Source organism: Lepidochelys kempii, chromosome 25, assembly GCF_965140285.1.
Source record: "Lepidochelys kempii isolate rLepKem1 chromosome 25, rLepKem1.hap1, whole genome shotgun sequence".
NCBI lineage: Eukaryota > Metazoa > Chordata > Testudines > Cheloniidae > Lepidochelys > Lepidochelys kempii.
The window spans coordinates 5,296,809-5,311,102 of NC_136404.1; the positions used below are offsets into that span (position 1 = coordinate 5,296,809).

At 50.6% G+C, this 14,294-nt stretch overlaps 1 protein-coding gene across 1 annotated transcript in view; it reads left to right on the top strand.

The window, feature by feature from the left end:
• The first annotated feature begins 7,004 nt into the window (after positions 1 to 7,004).
• The window catches only part of MARCHF2 (membrane associated ring-CH-type finger 2), a 90,781-nt gene continuing 83,491 nt past the window's right edge, over positions 7,005 to 14,294 (top strand). The window contains exon 1 of the mRNA XM_073324472.2: positions 7,005 to 7,145. The gene's annotated coding sequence lies outside the window, so the exon portion shown is untranslated. The remainder of the gene's footprint in view (positions 7,146 to 14,294) is intronic.

A 14,294-nucleotide genomic window follows, 5' to 3' on the forward strand; every position in this document is an offset into this window, starting at 1 on the left:
AGAAACCTCCATCTTGCAGTGTCTAGTTATGCCTGCTGGATGCTGCAAGCTTGTATGAGTTCATCAACTTAAAGAAATTGATATGTAGCAGGCTTGTTATCCCAAGGGGAGTCTCTGACACACTTCAAACCAAACACATTGCTTCAGGTGGAAGAAAAACATTTATTAACTACAAAGATAGATTTTAAGTGATTATAAGTCAAAGCACAAAAGTCAGATTTGATCAAATGAAATAAAAGCAAAACACATTCTAAGCCGATCTTAACAGTTTCAATGTCCTTACAAACTTAGATGCTTCTCACCACAGGCTGGCTGGTTGCTCTTCAGCCAGGCTCTCCCCTTTGATCTTCCCTTCAGTCGCTTGGTGTGGGGTCTATAGATGTAGGGGAGAGAGAGGAAGAGCATGGCAAACATCCCTCCCTTTTATTATGTCCTTTCTTCCCTCCTGGGTTTGCTGCCCCCTTCAGAGTCAGGTGAGCATTACCTCATCGCAGTCACAAACTGACCAAAGGAAGGGGGTGACTCACTCAAACAGATCCTTTTGTTGCTGCCTAGGCCAGCGACCTTTGTTCCTGTGAGGCTGGACTGGGTTTGTCTCATACCTGCCCTGATGAGGTGTGAACTGCCTCTCTGCTCTTGGAGAGTTTTTGCCTGGGCTTATTTTAAGCCATTGGGATTCATTTTCAGCCTCATAACTAGATACAGTAATGTTATAGGTTATAATTTCATGTAACAATTACTATAACATTATACCAACAATGCTCAGTGCATCATAAGCCTTCTGAAGACACCCAACATGACAAACTTTGCATTGGATACCACACAATCATTTTACAAGGATGAACATGGGGGTACTGGGTGTTCCCCCAAGGTACAGAGCATCACAGAGGTGCGTTAGGGTCACCTTGCGTGATGTAATTCGGCAGTGGAAGCCAGGGTACGCCTTGCATGCTTGTATGCTAGTTGTTGGTGTCACGGCTGTGCGCAACACCAGCACAGCATTTAAGGCACTCAGAATGGCAGGGCGGGCAGTGACACAACCCCTTACTGGCCTGGATTGAACACCAAAGTGTTACAGCTGCACTGCCTTTTTGTTATTGTTTGGTTCTGTATATATTTAGTTATTTCTAGGGGTTTTTTCCCCCAGTTTTAAACACAAATTGTGCTTGGGGTGTGTGTCCCCCCCTACAAACTTCTTGCTTGAGTGCTTTGGCACTTCCGTGGGTTATGCCTAAAACTACAAGGTTCAAGCCCTGTCACATGCACTCTAGTTGACTCCATTGTCTGAAACACTCGCGTCCCATTGAAGTGTAAAGTCTCTGTGGGGTTTAAAGGCAGGTCTTGTAAAGATAGAGAGGTTAGGTTGAAGCTCCTCTTAGTGGAACACTCCCTAGTTCAGTGGGGTCCACTCACTTGCACCCCTGAACATTGGCCTCAATCTCTCAGGCTACTCTGCTGACTTCTGGAGCCTCAGAGGTGGTTCCAGAGATGAAGACCTCTAAAAGTAAGAAGACCAGAGACTCTAGAAAGAGGGCTAGGTCACCTCATCAAGCTGACTCTTGGGAGACCTCAGATCCCATAATGTGTCCCACTGAGGCTCCAGCTGATGCCAGTACCGAAGCTTTTGTACCACCTAAGAAGTCCTAACCAGAGAAGCCTTCAGCTAAGCAGCACCAAGAAGCCCCTATCTCAGTAGCATCTCACATCTTTTGGCACCAAGATGCATCTAAAACTGGAGACCACCAAGACTGGCACTTGGTTCCCTCCCCAGTACCATCTTTGGAGCATCAATTCTCCAAGCTCAGAGACTTAGTCTCTTCAGCATCTCCAGTACCACATGCAGCATTTGCAGCTCTACACTGATCCCCATTCCAGGTTCCTTTACCAACTCAGGCTAGAACTGTAAGCTACGACAGTCCTCCAGCACCCTTCAGATTCTTTTCCCCTGAGGATAGCCTCATCTTGTAGGAACCAGAGTCCTTTCTTCTAAGGAGCACCACAAGGGCTCCTTTCCCAGTTCCACTCTTGGCATCTGACAAGAGAACCCTCCTATATCACATCACCTTCCCCACCCCCCTTTTCAACTCAGTGATGACATTTTCAGACTCTAAGGTCTCCATACAGGGCTCTGTTTTGGCATCATATAACCATATTCCTCTAGGAATCTACACTTCCCAGAGCCCATCAGATGTCCTCGGTCCCTTGTACATTAGTACTATTGGGGACCCTTCCCCTAACCACCTCCTCAGTGGGTTCACTGGAACCCCTGGGCATGTTACAGAGACCAATTTTATAGAGCATTACCCCAGAGGAAATACAATCAGTCAGGACCACAACACTCAGAGGCACAGCAAGATCACCTGCAGTACCATGTGTCCCCTTGCTATCCGATGAGATGCAAGAGGAACAGGAGCCACCAAACGAAGGCCTGCCCCCTTTGGACAAATCCTTCTCATTCCCTGAAGAGGCAGTAATACTGCCACCGTCCACCCACACTGAAGATTTTGGGGCCTTTCAGGACTTAATGAGCCATCTAGTGAAATCTCTCCAGATTCCTTTAGAGGAGACCAGAGCCTCAAGATTCCCTGTGTGACAGGTTCCCCCCAGGGTGCCACCTGGAACTGGGGTACCACTGAGTCCCCTGACCAATGTTCCCTCTAATTTTTTCCATCCATGTGTGGAATAAATTTTGTTATGTGCATCAAGGTATGTGCAGATTTGTGCCACTAGTAAAAACAAAAAACCTAGATATATATATATTTTTTAAAAGTTACCATAGGGATATTACTCCAGCCAGGACCGTTTAGGCATTTTAGAAGTCACTACTCAAAGAATTAAATTTAAGTGTAAGAGAAATAAAAATTATGAAATGCACAGACCAGTCAAAATACTAGAACAACACACTTTGAAAGAATAAAATTATAGAGAATATATGGTTTCAGAGTAATATATGTACATATATGTATATATTATATGTAATATATGTACATTGCAGGAAGTACCAAGAAATAACAACAGTAATACAAGTATGTGTTGGGAGAGGAGTGTGAAAGAGAGAGAGAGTGTGTGTGTGTGTGTGTGTGTGAGACAGAGACTATGTGAGTTGGCTGCTTGGGAAATCTCAGAAACAGTGCACTGTCTCTTTAAGAAAGGCAGTCACTCATCCTTCACCACAGCAGCTCCAAGTCTTGACACAGGCTGTATCCCCGTTCCCTTGCTCTGTGGAGATGGGGTACAGGGGCAGGGGGACATCCTGACATCAGCACCCTCCCTCCCCCACTCTGCACAGCCAGCAGAAGGGTCCCGGGAGCAGCTGCAGGATGAAGCAATGTGGGGGGAGGGGCACCTGAACACATGCTGCTGGCCAGCTGGGCGGCATTTGAATCTCCCCTGGGCAGCCACACAAGCATGTAGCTTACAGGGAACACAGCCCCTGACCCACTGGCCTGGGCTCCCTCTCACACTGTACTTAATATACTAAATAGATGGGATATGAAAAGCAGATTATTACCCTAAGAGATGATACAAGCAGGCTGCAGATTCTTAAGGGGCAGGCTGCACTTGCTTTACAGCTTGGAATCCCCAGGTATCTCATTCACACACTAGAAATCCCATTAGCCTGGGTCCAGCACTTCCCACAGTTCAGTCTTTGCTTGTCAGGTGTTTCCCAGAGTCTTCTTATGGGGGGAGTGAAGAACCACAGATAATGTCACTCTCTCCCTTATATAAATTTTTGCATATGGCGGGACGTTTGGTTCCCAGACCAGTTGGGGAAAAATACTGACATGTGGTCTGATCAAATGTCCTTCTGGAATCATATCAGCCATTACTTACAGGCTATTTGGAGCGTTCACAGGAACGCTCCCCAGGTGGGAGATAAGCTTCTCCTAAGGCCTACTGTTTTTTCCAAATGGCCCATTGCCCTGAATAGGCCCTTCCCCACCAACTATCCAGTCTGAAAGCATCTTGTCTAGTGGTTGTTACCCAGGTGTTACCCTCTGCATTTGAAATGCACAGACACGGTCAATATTCATAACTTCAGATATGTACATGCATATAAATAGGATAATCATATTCAGCAAATGATAACCTTTCCAATGACACCTCATAAGAATTATCTTGCATAAAATACATCATAATTATATCATAATCATATCATATCACTATGAAGAATATGGGGTGCAGGGTCACACTGTGGTGGACATTTTACACACCACCTCCCAAGATCAGATCATCCTACCCACTAATAAGGCACCATTATCGCCTGCATGCACTTCATGGTAACTGACTGCCACTATTTCGCCCACTTGTAAGTGGGCAAAAAAAAAATTGTTACATTCCAGCCAAGGGAATGGAGTACTACTTTTCCTATCCCAGCCCCAACTACCTGGTTATGGACACAATCAATGAAAGGAATCATCAAGCAAGCTCCAGATCCTCTCCATCCAACAGGGAGTCCAGATGCCTAGATCTCCTGGGTAGGAAGAGCTATGTGTTGTTGGCTCTTCAATTTTGAGTCGTAAATTACCAGGCCTTGATAGCAAAATATGATTTTAACAGCTGTTTATCGTTCACTTATTTTATTGAACATTTGCCAGAAGAGCAAAGGAAATATTTTCAACCCCTCATTTTGGAGGGTCCCTTAATTACCAAAACTACCCTACAGGTCGCTCTCAATGCCACCAACATAGTTTCTTATCCTTAGCCACGACAGTGGTTATGCTGTGAGCATGCTGGCTCTAGAGTTCTGGCCTCCTGAAGGAGGTGCAAAACACTCCTTTGAAGGGCCCAAGTTCTTCAGCAGTGCCATGGACTCCTTGCCCCACTCCCTTAAGGTTTCAAGGGCTCCCATTGTGGTTCCTGGGAATATATGTGCTTGCAACAAAGAGAAGTTTCAGCAGGTCTCAAACCTGAAAGAGGTACGGTAGTCTGGAAAGGCTACTGCTCTAAGAGACGATTTTGACAATCTCATCAAGAGCCTCAAACAACCTCTACTGCACAACTCTGCCATCTTCCCCCCTTTGGAGACCGCCTGTCCCACCTACCTAGGAGTATATCACCTCAGACAAGTGGATCCTGGAGGTGGTTGCTAGGGGATACTCCATTCATTTCCACTATATTCTCCACTCCCAAACCGTCCCTCATCAGGAACTCCTCTCATGAGGATCTCCTAAAGCAGGAAGTCTAGTCCTTCCTGGATTTTGGGGTGATGGAGCTGGTTCCCCCAAAATTTGTCCAAAGAGGGTTCTATTCCAAATGCTTCCTGATTCACAAAAGAAAGAGCAGCTGAAGACTGATTTTTGATCTCAGAAACGTGAACACCTATGTCCTATTGCAGCACTTCAGGATGGTAACGCTAGCCACCATAGTGTCATCTTTAGATCCAGGGGACTGGTTTGTCTCCTTTGACCTCCAAGACATCGACCTCCATACTGCTAGTTTCCTCTCCCATGAGCACTTTCTATGCTTTGTCACAGGCTCAGAATATTACCGATATCGTGTCCTCCCCTTTGGGCTCTCTGCGGTGAGGGTTTTCATGAAGGTCCTCTCAGGAGTAGTGGCTCACTTGCATCAGCAGGGCACTGCAGTCTTTCCATATCTGGATGACTCACTCCTACGGGGCTGCACCACCCAAGAGACTCAGTCAGCAACCACCAGGGCCCTAGCCCTATTTTAGTTCCTGGGCTTTCCCATCAATCTAAGGAAGTCTACACTAATCCCAATCCAGGGGATAGACTTCATCAGAGCCACACTAGACTCCCCATCCACCAGGCTTATTTCCCCAAGGAAAGCTTCTTCACTATGACCAGCCTGATGTCTACTCTAAAGCACAGCCCCCAAACAACTGCAAGGGCCTGCCTACAACTCCTGGGCCACATGCTGTCATCCACACTTGTTACACCGCCGGGGAGGCTGCACCTCAGAGGTCTTCAGGCTGGGGTAAGAACTATGTAGACCCCAAACAGACAGGGTCTTTCCAAACGAATCACAGCGCCTCAGCTGGTACTAGACTCTCTCCGGCGGCGGAAAGACCCACTGACGGTCTGCGTGGCAGCCCATTCTCACATCCTCCCCGTTCCCATCGGGCCCAGGAGCGGAGTTCGGGGACTGTCTTCCAGAGCATGGACCAAGCCGGGGCCTCACCCAGACAGACTCTGGGCACCCCGAGCCAGCGAAGACGGTTCCGCTGACATGCGGCCAGTTCTCTGCCGCGGGAGGGGAGCGGCAGCCGCTCCCCGGGAGACGTTCTGCCAGGGCGCCGGCCCCGCTGGGCGCCGGCCCCAAGGCCTCTGCTCGCCACACCGGTGCTCAGGCCGAGGCACGGGGCGGCGAGCGGTAACCGGGCAGCGCCCGGACGGGCGAGACCGGCGCAGCCGCTGGGGGTCCCTCGCCTCCGTGTGGCGGCGCCTCTCAGCCGGCTCGGCCCGGCCCCCTCAAGCAGCCCAGGGCGGCTCCCCGGGAGTCAAACATGCGGCGCCTTCTCCGGTCCGGCCGGAAGGTTTCCACTGTGGGGAAGCTTTGCGAGCCCGCCGCGCCCACGGGTCGGGGTCGGGGTCTGGGGGCCGCGGAGGAGGCGACAGCTCAGCCGCAGCCGGACCGCCTTGCCTGGGGCTCGAGCCCGGCCCGGCCGCAGCCCGAGGGCCCAGGCGCGGGCCGAGCCGGGCCCCAGCCCCGGGCGGGCCCCGCTCCGGCCCCTCGCGCCCTGGCCCCTCGCGCGCGCCCCGCGACGGCCCCCGGAGGCAGCCCCTCCCCCGCGCTGAGGGGCGGGGGGAAAAGGAGGCGTGGAGGCCCCGCCCCTGCTCGAGGCCCCGCCCCTCGGCATCCCGGGCCCGGCTGGATTACGCTCTTCCCCAGCCTGCTCGTAGCTCGAGTCATCCAGGTAATGCCATGACGTCTAGAGTCAGGTCTGGCAGACGATTGGGCGAGATGTCTATCCTTCTGTGTAGTCCCGTGCGCTGATTGGCTGTATGGGTGGGGGCGGGGTTTTCCGCGGCCGCCGTGACAGCAGGAGGGAGGCAGTAGGCGGCGTCCGGCGGCCGCTGGAGCCGGGGTGTGGGGCGGCCCAGGCCCCGCTGCGACTCCGCCCGGGGCACCGGGACCGGCCGGCGGGCGTCGTGCGATAGGCCCTGGGTGCCCCTGGGACGGTGAGGCGGCCCCTGCGGGCGCGGGACTGGGCGCGGGGAGGGAGTGGGGCGACCCCGGCGCGGGCGCAGCGGGGGTCGGGGCGGCCGGCGCTGCGGCAGGGCTGGCGCTGGTGGGGAGCGGCGGGGGCCCTGCGGGCAGGGGAGGAGCGGCGGGGCCCTGCGGGCAGGTGAGGAGCGGCGGGGCCCTGCGGGCAGGTGAGGAGCGGTGGGGCCCTGCGGGCAGGGGGGGAGCGGCGGGGCCCTGCGGGCAGGGGGGGAGCGGCGGGGCCCTGCGGGCAGGGGGGGAGCGGCGGGGGCCCTGCGGGCAGGGGAGGAGCGGCGGGGCCCTGCGGGCAGGTGAGGAGCGGCGGGGCCCTGCGGGCAGGGGGGGAGCGGCGGGGCCCTGCGGGCAGGGGGGGAGCGGCGGGGCCCTGCGGGCAGGTGAGGAGCGGCGGGGCCCTGCGGGCAGGGGAGGAGCGGCGGGGCCCTGCGGGCAGGTGAGGAGCGGCGGGGCCCTGCGGGCAGGGGGGGAGCGGCGGGGGCCTGCGGGCAGGGGGGGAGCGGCGGGGCCCTGCGGGCAGCGAGGGCGGGGTCCTCCGGGGCACAACGGGGGGATGTGAGCGTTGGGGGTTTAGGGAGATAACGGCCGCCCTCATGGGGCGGGGGCTTGCCTCGGCTTGCGACCGTCTCCCCTGCGTAGCTGGGGAATGCTGCGGGCAAGGGCTAGCTGGAGGAGGGCTGGCTGGGGGGCTCTGGAGCCCCACGCTGGTGCTGGAGAAGCTGCTCCCATTCCCCACACCGCCCGAGGTGCTGCGCTGGCCCAGGGCAGCTGGCAGGGGCAGCGTCAAGTCAGTTCGGGTGGAAGCTAGATACTTCCCGCCCTGGACTCCCCGAGGCTGAGGCAGGTTCTCTGGGGCAAGGGACAAGAGCTGGCTGTGCCAGCGTTTCCCTGGGGCTACGAGGCTGTCAGTCTGCCTAGTTGCCCAGTGACATTTGGGATTCCTATCTGCCTGTTGGAGTGTTTGACTGTTGCTTTCTAGCTGTAGTTGTTCCCCTGTCCATTTCGGGTTCTGGTCTTTCCTCTTTAATGCTGGCAATGGTACTTGGTCTGAATTTTAACATGCCCACCTTTGCCATGCTGGATAAGCTTTCACACCTCTCCTCTTCCAAGCATCTACAGAGTAAATAGTGTGATGCCTTAAGTATATTTTGTTCTGTGATTAAAATATGTAATATAATAATGCTTAGCTCTTACATTTCCTTTTTTCATTAGATCTCAAAGCATTTCACAGTCCTTAACGTATTGCTCCTCCCAATACTCCTGTGAGGTAGGGAAGTAAAAGCCATAGGTTTCTCCAAGCTTCACATTTAGATTAGGGCTCTGGTATCCAGTACTGTGTTGTCTTTCTGTTGTTGTTGCTTTTTTATTGTAGGACACTTCCGGGGGTAGGACCTTGTTTTCTTAGCACTCTGCAAACTCCAGCATAGTCAGAATTCAATTGAGTGCTCTCTCAAACTTCTCTGGGGTTCTGTCACCAAATACAGCAAGATTCATCTTGAGTTCTCCATACTGGACTCTGCTCTTCAGCTCTAGCCTGGGGTCAGTGTGAGCAAGCCTCCCTTTGTCCAGGTGTTTGATTTCACATAGGCAGAGTGACACCTGGTGGTGTCCAGTCAATAAAGTTTGCTGAGGAGATACAAGACTGGGTGGTGTTGGTATGTTTTTGGCAATTGAGCCTACATTATCTTGCAACTTATCCGTGAGTTCTCATATTGAAGGGAAAAGAGGCAGGGGCAGCAGTGATTTCTGCAGATCTGTGCATGTGAATGCTCTTGGGGATGGGGAGCAGCTACGCTCTGGGGCCAGTTCAGGAGAAATTATTGCAGCAATGACAATGCTGCACCATCTGCTCAGGATAGGTCTTGTAAGGTCAGTAGCACCTTGTAATTGACTGCCTTGAGCATTGCAAAGAGACTGAATAGTATCAGTGTTGAGGTTTGTTCTCTTTCAGTTGCCATAAAGAGGTTGTTGACTAACTTTTAGGGCTTGTCTCTGTGTCACATAGAATCATAGAATATCATGGTTGAGAAGGGACCTCAGGAGGTCATCTAGTCCAACCCCTTGCTCAAAGCGGGACCAATCCCCAATTTTTGCCCCAGATCCCTAAATGGTCCCCTCAAGGATTGAACTCACAACTCTGGGTTTAGCAGGCCAATGCTCAAACCACTGAGCTGTCCCTCCCCCCAGTCATGGATTGAAACCTGACTGTGGAGAGTCCATGTCAGCATGGCTAAATGGGGAAGGTTGGAGACAGGGCACTAGTAGGAAGTGTGTGTTGGTACCAAGGATTGGCTTTTAAAGACGTGGTAGACTGTTGCATTCTCCAGGGGCCTGGTAGGTTGCCTTCTCTGAAGGAGTTGTAATTTCCATTGTATGGCTCTATTGTTGTTCACTGGCTTTCCCTACTTAGAATAGGCAAGGATCTGTTTCAGAAGTAGTGTCCAGATGTGTTTCAGAGCAATCTAAGGTGTGTATATGTGTGGTGATACTGTGTTCATTCAGAGTTGTCAGGATGGATATTGCTCTCTATTATGGTCCGATTCTCTTATCTTGTCCTCCAAAAGTTCAGATTTTAAAAATCCAAACCCCTGAACGATGTAGTTAAGGCTTTGTCTACACTAACACTTCTGTCAGCAAAACTTTTGTCGGTCAAGGGTGTGAAAAAACACATCCCTGACCGACAAAAACGCTGGTGTGGATAGCAAGTTTCCAGTTTAGAACTAGCCCTTGTGCCACAAGGGGGTGGCAATTAGAAGATACCATCCTACTTTTCCACCCCCAATCAAGAAGGAACTTAATCAAAGGGGCCAGCAAAGTGCATGGGCGTGTTGAAGCCTGACCAAAGAAGAACCCAGCTTAAGGAGTCCAGGGGAGCTCAGAGAGCAGCACAGTCATATTTTAGTATTTGCTCACTTTATACTGAGTGGTTTCTTATTCTGGCATCTCACATGGGCAGAGCTTGGAAGAAGACTGCCACACTTTAACTTATCTTGCTCAGGGGTGTGGAATTCTTACTCCTCTGAGAGACAAAGCTAAGCCATTGTAACTTTTCAGTGTAGCCCACCCCTTTTCTAAAATAAAATCTGAGATTCTGGAGGACAATTTAATATTGGGGGGGCATAACAGTTGTCAAGTATATAAAAGGTTGTTACAAGGAGGAGGGTGAAAAAAATTTCCCCTTAACCTCTGAGGATAGGACAGGAAGCAGTGGTCTTAAATTGCAGCAAGGGTGATTTAAGTTGGATGGTAGGAAAAACTTCTCAACTGTCAGGGTAGTTAAGCACTGGAACAAATGGTCGAGGGAGGTTGTGGAATCTCCATCATGGGAGGCTTTTAAGATCAGGTTAGACGAACTCCTGTCAGGAATGGTCTAGTTATTACTTAGTTCTGCCTTGAGTGTAGGGGACTGGATTAGATGATTGGTTGAGGTCCCTTCCAGTCCTACACTTCTATGATTCTATGCTTGTTGTAATGAGCATTTTACTGAAAACAAACATTGGGACCTCTTATGTTGTAGACCACGTGCTAGAAGACTTATCTGCTAGAAAAGACAGTTGAGCCTGCAGTGGTGTGTAGTCTAGCAATCTGAACAGAGAGCTGGAAATCGTGGGGTTCTGTCACTGATTTAGCCCGCTGTGGCTCAGTCTTCTTGTCTGCATAAAAGGGTCATCTGCCTCTTGGGCTGTTCAGAGACTTAATGTTTGTGGTCTTCAGAAAAGTGATACAAGTGCAAAGTATTGTGACTGATGATAATCTACTACTGTTAGTATAACTGTGTAGTCAGGCAATCTCAGAGTTTTAACAATGAATCAAGTGGACTCTTTTTCCGCCCCAATTCTTTCATGTAAACATCCTTCAGAAAGGTTTCAGAGTAGCAGCCGTGTTAGTCTGAATCCGCAAAAAGAAAAGGACTTGTGGCACCTTAGAGACTAACAAATTTATTTGAGCATAAGCTTTCATGAGCTACAGCTCACTTCATTGGATGCCTACGGCTGCTACTCTGAAACTTTCAGAAAGAGGTACTTATGACCTAATGCTGATAGCCTCTTTTAGGCAAATGGAGATTACATATTTTTGTTCAAAATGTAGCTTTCCCAGAATTAACATAATTCTAACAATTTCTAGCCCCTCCCAGGAAGTTTTATGTTACACTTCTTCAGCAGAGTATGAACTCTTAAAATGTGGGCCATCATACACACCATGTTTAACACCTGGTTAATTAGCTTAATTTTTGAAAACAAGAATCAAACATTTTTTATCCTACACTATATTTTTAAGCAGATCTAGGGCCTAATCCTTAAAAGTGTTGAGAACCTTCAACTCCCATTAAAGTCAATGGGAGTTGAGGGTGCTCATCTCTTCCCAGGAGGCTTTCAGCACATTACACAAGTAGGCTCTTAATGATTTAATGTTGATGCTATATGTAACAAAGGTTTTGGAAGATAATATAACATCCTCCTCTTCTCTTTCAGTCTGGTGTCACTGCATCATACTCATTTCTTGAACAAAGAAAGAACTTGGAAACTCATACTTTGTTCTTTAATTTATGCAGACATAAATATTATGTTTGTATTTGAAAGGATTTTTCTTATAATTGGTTTTGTATGCCTGTTGTATCCTCTTGTCTTTGTGGACTCATACTGAATCTCATTTGTCAGACTGTGTTGCTGTTGGCATACAAAGAATTGTCTGGCATAATTGGTCAAGCTTATGAAAGTACAGAAACACAGGTGCTTGTTTGTAGAACTACCTGTCATGGCTCAGTTTCACCTTCCTCTGCAACATAGGGCACAGATCACTTGTAGGTTTAGACTAGTGTAAATGGCAGATTTTCTGTAGCTTGAAATCTTTAAACCATGATTTGAAGACTTTAGTAACTCAGCCAGAGGTTATGGGTCTATTACAGGAGTGGGTGGGTGAGGTTCTGTGCCTTGCAATGTGCAGGAGGTCAGACTAGATGATCATGATGGTCCCTTCTGACCTTAAAGTCTGAGTACAGTTGCACCTATGTTCCCCCTCTTGTGGTCCCTTAAGGGCTCCCAGCTTCTCGGCCATCACCTCTGTTGGGCAGAGACATATCTCTCTTTCTCTCCTGACTAAAGTATTTCCAGGCTGCACAGTTCCCTGCCTAGACTGTAATTTCCCCAGCAAGCCAGACTGCTTAAACAGCCCAGCATCTGTGCCTTGCTTTCTATCTGAAGGCTATGATCAGCTGTAGCCACCAGCATCACAAGTTACCACACAGCTCTTTCTAAGCAAGCACATTTATTCTTAAGATGAAAGCATTACAGTGAAAACCTACTAAAACAATAAAAGAACCTACACAGATGTCCATAAATTTACCAGAGATTATCCCCCAACTAGTACCAGGACTGTAAGCTGACCCTGGCTGGGGCTGACTGTTTGGTTTCCTCTTCATTTTTCTTTTTCCCTATCTGCGACCAGAAGCGGAGAGAAGCAGTGGTAGGAAGCGACTCAGGGAGGGTAACTTACAGGGTATTCCCAGAGGTTGAATGCTGCCGACCCTCCTAGGGCCCTGGTTTGGAGTCCAGTGGAGTGGGTGGGCCTGGGCTCCCCTACCACTGCCCCACAACTGAGTGGACGCTAACCACTAGGCCTCCCAACCGACTGACAATCCTATTACAAGCTCCTGCAAAGGGCTTTTTCTGTGGTCACAAGTTCATAACGGCCCTAGCTCAGAACCAGCACAATCATGAATAGTTAAGTCTTCCCTTTATACAGCTGATTGTTCATACACTCGGAATCTGTAAATCCATGTTGTAAGATTAGCAGGTACCCCATCCCAAGATAACTTGTTTAGTATTGCTCTCCATCACCACTGTCCTCTGCTCCCTCTCCTCTTCTGTGTCCCTTGCTCCAATGACAAACTTGTGGCTGGATGGTGGGTTTGTGACATTAGAGGCACTTCTTCCTCACAGGACAGTTGATGGTGTCATATGAACACGGTTATTGGGTGGGGAGACTGTGACATAAGAGGGCAACGCTTTTTTGAGGCCTGTTAATCTGAACAGCTCTCCAACAACTCTTATTATACACTTACGGGTTATGGACTTTCTAATGACTACTAGAGCAGAAGACCACTTTACCAGGATTTTATTAATTCAGACACACGTGACATGCAGACTCTACAGCAGGGGTCAGCAACCTTTCAGAAGTGGTGTGCCGAGTCTTCATTTATTCACTTTAATTTAAGGTTTTGCATGCCAATGCTACATTTTAACATTTTTTAGAAGGTCTCTCTCTGTCTATATATTATATAACTAAACTATTGTCATATGTAAACAAGGTTTTCAAAATGTTTAAGAAGCTTCATTTAAAATTAAATTTAAATGCTGATCTTACACCGCCGGCTCGCTCAGCCCACTGCTGGCCTGGGGTTCCGTTCACCTAGGCCGGCAGCAGGCTGAGCGAGGCCTGTGGCTGGGACCCCGGGCCAGCAGCGGGCTGAGCGGGGCTGGCGGCTGGGACCCCGGACCAGCAGGTCGCTGAGTGGCTCAGCCCACTGCCGGGCTGGGGTTCCATCCCCCGGCCCCTGCCAGCCGGGGTCCCAGCTGCCGGCCCCGCTCAGCCCACTGCCGGTCTGGGGTCTCGGCCCTGTCCACATAGAGTAGGTACCTACTTTCTCCCTGGTTCTGGCCCATTCTCTTCCTCTCTCTGCACTGAGCTGAGGGTGGGAGTGCACTGAGCACAGGGCTGGGGGTGAAGGAGCAGGCTGGGGGTTGGGGTGCAGGGTCTGGCCAGGAGCTAGAATGAGGGAGGGGGCTTAGGGTTCTGGCAGGAGGTTTGGGTGTGGAGTGCTTACCTGGGCAGCTCCCATTTGGTGCGAGGGGTGCAGGTGGGAATATATGTGTGTGTGTGTGTGCACGCGCGCGTGCAGGAGCTCCCTTTTGGTGCGAGGGGTGGGGGTGGGGATGTGGGGGGTGCAGGAGTCAGGGCAGGGGGCTGGGGAGGGGGGGCTGGGTATGTGTGGGGGATGCTGGAGTCAGGGCTGGGGTTGTGGGGGGGTTCAGGGGTCAGGGCACGGGGCTGGGTGTGTGTGAGGAGGGTTCAGGGGTCAGGGCAGAGGGCTGGGGTGTGTGTGAGGGGGT